Source organism: Aplysia californica, unplaced genomic scaffold, assembly GCF_000002075.1.
Source record: "Aplysia californica isolate F4 #8 unplaced genomic scaffold, AplCal3.0 scaffold00104, whole genome shotgun sequence".
NCBI classification, from domain to species: Eukaryota; Metazoa; Mollusca; class Gastropoda; order Aplysiida; family Aplysiidae; genus Aplysia; species Aplysia californica.
This window is the reverse complement of record NW_004797374.1, coordinates 1376682-1381662: the sequence shown is the minus strand read 5'-3', so window position 1 is coordinate 1381662 and position 4981 is coordinate 1376682. Positions and strand designations below refer to the sequence as shown.

The following is a 4981-nucleotide window of genomic DNA, read 5'->3' as shown; positions in this document are numbered from 1 at the left end:
AGCGCCCAAAATGGGGATGGTGTCTGGTGCAAACTGGCCATGTATGTGCGGCTTCACCCCTTCCCCTCCGAAAATAAATAACAAACAAACAACCAAAAAAAAGGGGGGGAAAATCCTACTTTTTTAAGAAATAAGGTGTGGTGTTGCGATGAAATCAGGCTCTCATCAAAAAAATTTAATCGAAGAAACCCGTTTGGTTGGCAATTTTTATCGAATTTTTTAATTTTTTTTGAGTTGGCCTTATTCTAATTTTAGATACCTTTTTATGGCAATTAATTTAAAGACACCTTTTTACGTGAAATTTACTGAAAAACGGTAATCAAAGGCCAAAAAATAAAATTTTAATTTGCAGTTTTTAAATTCACCTTACTTTGATGGCCCTTTCCTGGTTAAATTTACCTCTGACACCAGGCGATCCCCGCCTCCTTCAATCACAAATATATCGACTTCTGTTCAAGAAAGACGAATATTTTTTTCTTTAAAAGCAAGACAAATGAACAGGCTATATGATTGGTTATGTTATTCGGACAGAAAAAAGTTAATACTGTTTGTTTAAGCAAGGCGAGAAGGCTTGACCAATTTTCAATTTGTTTTGTTTTGTTTTTAGGTGTTAATTTTTTAAAAATAGTTATTATGTGTTGTATATGTACGCATTCTCTATCGTCATTTATTTAGTCTGTCTGTCTTTCACATAGGCGATTCGATTGTGACTCTAAATAAATACTTTTGTTCTTTTCTTTCTGCCTGCATAGTGAGATCCATTTCAAGATGAATTTTGGGTGTCTAAAAATGTGCATCTTTTCCAGAGAACGCTAAGGGGTAACGCGTGGTTGGTTGGCGGGTGCTGTGTTGTGGATTTCTCCGTCTCTCCTATTTAACATCTATCGTACGTATATCTCTCCTCCTCCTCCTCCTCCTTTTTGAGTCTGTAAATCTGTTGTAACACCTCTAATCTTCAGCACTTATATGACCTTATTGTGTTGCAAGTGTAGCAAACCTCTTACTAAATCTAAAAGGGGTAACAGTGACTTCGTATATTCTGAACTGGGCTTCGTTATTTATGTAACTGATGAATTATATCCCCCGCGCAGTTTGAATGAGTAAAGCCATGTTATATGGCTATACTGAGGCAGCGTGGTAGAATCAGGCTCTCGTCAATTTTATGGGCATATAGAGCTATTGGTATCATCTTAAAGTTTGCTCACTTGTCTTTATTTGGATGAAAAAAAATATCCATTTGTCTTGTAGACAAGTCGAGATATTTGCAAATGAAGGAAGTGGGGGTCACCTGTTTTCAGAGGTAAAATTAGTGAGAAAATGGTCGCCAAAGATTAGTTATTTACTTAGCTTAAGAGTCCGTGGTAACTGAAAATTTACATTCTTTGTGCCTTTAATCAACGTTTTTCAGAAAAATCCACACCGAAATGAGTTCTTTAATGGGCATGAAAGGTGTTGAGCATAAAAACAAAAAGGTTGATAAAAATTCACAAACCTGCGTAAAAATGCAAGTTTCTTCACTTTGATTATTTTGACGAGAGCCTGATTCCACCACGATGCCTCCTATTGTCAAGCAGATATCTCCGAAGAGACTGACCATAATATCACTGGCACGGTTGAGTGCAGGGGTTTACAACCCGTGGCCACTTGAGGCACTTTCGAGTAAGCCCGGGTCAAACACATGAAACTTGTTCAGGGTATGGTAAACATCCGTGATCTCTCTCTCTCTCTCTCTCTCTCTCTCTCTCTCTCTCTCTCTCTCTCTCTCTCTTTCTTTCTCTCTATCTCTCTCTATCTCTCTCTCTCTCTCTCTCCCTTTCTCTCTCTCCCCCTCTCTGTCACAGACAATGTATACACTCAACCCTTTGGGGATAGGATCCAGCTTATCGTTGTTGGATCCAACCACAGGATTAATATCCAATACACACGTATATAACAAATATCGAACTTCAACGCTGAGACATTATTTGATTTGCCTTTCAAAATATTGAATAACTCCACATACAAAAGTAAGTACATGTACCTTTGAACTCCCATCTGAATTGCTAGCTTGCTTTAGTATCTGATGAGTCTTTTACTCACGAACTTGTTACACCAATCAATATTGAGGCTTGAAATAGATCAGTAGTTCGAAAAGCGCATTCTTGAATATTCTCTTGAGACGCAAGGCTTAGTTTTGAGTTTACGTATCGCGTGTGAGTGAGTGTCTTGTTCCAGAACGGTGGTCTTGCTTTGAATAGTAACATGGAACAGACAAAAAGGTTCAATAAGTGGTAAAAATATTTTTTTTAATGAAACCATATATTTTTTAGGGGGGAATGTTTCAATAATTGCCTGTTCCATTGCCAGCTAGGTCTAACACATCGTGCTTTGGTATCTTCGACTCTTAATACGACCTATTAACACACTGCGCGTGCTTTATTCATAATTCATTATTGTTGCAGGTGTGGGTGTTAGGACGCTTCTGGTTTGAGTAGCTCACACGCGTGGTGTTTATGCTAATTTAAGAGCTAATTGTATCCATGTCCAATTACCTGACTTTTGAGCACTCAGTAACTAGATGGGGGCAATACGTAAAATTATAATTTCTCTACGGTTGGGTATGAATAGATGTTATTACATTAACAGTCTATATGATTTAATAGAAAGTGAGAAGATGGGGTCAAGACCATCTTACTACACATCGTAATAATATCATCATGATATGGTCGCTTTTAAGGACAAGTGGGCTAACCCAGATTTCGGGGGTTTCCACAAACCTTGACCTACACCAAAAGTGGGTATTTCCCTACCTATAGGAGAAGTTTGATTTCATTGGTGAGTATATTTGTTTGGTTATAGAGAAAACTCTCCTTGTTTTTTTAAAGAAACTGAACAAGAGTCCAAAAACTTTACCTTCCATTTTCTCGAAACAGCATTTTTCGGGATAGCCCACTTGTCCTTAAAAGCAACCATATTATTATCCTTTACGTTCAACCTACTAACTTACACCACACTAGTTGGACAAAGTCTTAAGGTAAAAGTAACCCTGAGCCCTCCATTTAGAACTTACCTGACCGAGAACGCATTATCTAAGTAGGTCTTGACCGAGGCTACCAAAATAGTTCCGGTATCCTCGGTCTTGACCAAGGAGTTTTTGGGGTTTTTCTTACAGTTTTAAGCTCCTTGGTCTTGACTCTCTGTGGGGCCACTTTTAGGTCGCAGTGTTGTCATGAGCAATTTTGTTTTGATGGAATGGTAGATAATATTTATTTTTCATGGTCTGAAACCAGGAACGTTAGTAAAGATGGAGGTAGAAAATAATATGTAGTAGACCATGACGGACACAGACCATTTCCTTATCGAATGTGCCATCCACACCTACATTATGCGGGCTATGCCATCACGGTCTAATGCAAGGCTGAATGATGTAAAACCTCCAGTTGCTTCTGAGAGAATTGCACATGAGGGGGGCTGGAGTTGTTATTGAGGCTTTTTAGTTTGTTTGACTTCTAAAAAAGGACACGCATCTAGCAAAGAAAACTGACGGATTTCAATTGGCTTATTAGAATACTTCACTTGGTGAGTAGTTTTAAATTATTTGACTTTTAAAAAAAATAGACCTATTTTATAATTTTTAGCTTTTGGAAAATGTGACAAAGATGATTTAAAAGGTCGTGGCAAGTCCCATTGACCCCTTGGTGTGGTAGCAACAAAAACATTTTTAAACCTTTTTGTTTTGTTTTGTTTTTATAAAAGTAATATATAACAAATAGGATTCAACAAGATCGTGGCATTTCCCACTGACCCCTAGGAGAAAAAAAAAGCTGGGGGAGAGGATTCAAAAAATTGGGAGAAAGGGAAACGGCCAGCTGGATTTTTTCTCATTTTCGTTTTATTTTAGTTGTAGTTTCGCGCCCCACTAGCCAAGTAATAGAGCATTTCGAGGACAGCAGGCGTGCTAATAGCGCAAAGGATGAAGAGGGGAATGCAAAGAATTGTTGTTTGTGCAAGCCGTTGGACACACGGAGCTCTGGCGTAATAGCACAATGGCCATGTGTGGCCGTCTGCAGAGGGGGGTTGTTTGCCTCCAGTCTCTGTCCAGGTGAGGGGACTTAACGGCTTGACAGCTGACGGCTGATCTTTGCGGCCACGTCGTAATGAGGGCAGAGAGGTGCTAATTTTTGGGGCTCGTTTGTTTGTTAGTTGATTTGTCAGTTCGTGTGTTTGTTTGTTTTATTTGTTTTATGTCTGTTGGTTGTTGGTGAGAGTGAGAGCTCTCATGTGGCTTGCCCCTTCTTTCCTTACTGTTACACAACAAACGCTGGTTTCAACTTTCAAATACAATTTTATATTGTGGCTTTGAAACACTATCCAAGAAATCTAGATTTTTAACTCTCAATTCACTGTTACTGCTCCTTGCGATCACACACGACGGGAGAGAGGTGCTAAGTCGCATAATCTTCTGTTTGTAGTTTTGTTTAGTCTTGTTTTGTTTTTCATTTAGCCTGTTTTCCCCAATTTCTGGTCGAGTTGAAATCAACAGCTTTTTCAGCTTAAGGCATTCCAGCAAATAAATGCTTCCCTTGCAAGTTAACGCCGTTTTAAAGAAAAGAAGAAAAAAAATCAGCAAAAAACAAAATTCCCTGGAAAATCTAGGCACTGTTTATCCCGGCGACTTCATTGATTTCTTTGCATTCACTTAATAAGCTGGCCGAGTGCTAGCGATAACGACGCTATAAGGGTTGTGAATGAACGCTGACGGGGAAAGGGGAGGGGGTGTTAAAAAGGGAATGTAGACCGACGGTGATGTTTTTAGAAATTCGTTAGCAGAAAGTGAGAAGTAATGAGAGGAGATGCATAAAAATAGCCGATACATGAGTAAACTATTCATAGCTTAGTCGCTCTGAGGAGTTTGACTTTATTATGACAAATGTTTTTGTTTTGATTGTTTATATCATCATTACCTGCTTTGTGCGCTTGTGTGTATGTGTGGGGGGGGGGG

At 38.9% G+C, this 4981-nt stretch overlaps 1 protein-coding gene across 1 annotated transcript in view; it reads left to right on the top strand.

Moving 5' to 3' along the window:
• LOC101862491 overlaps positions 1-4981 on the top strand; it is a gene marked incomplete in the record, with an annotated part of 31463 nt that overhangs the window by 4234 nt on the left and 22248 nt on the right.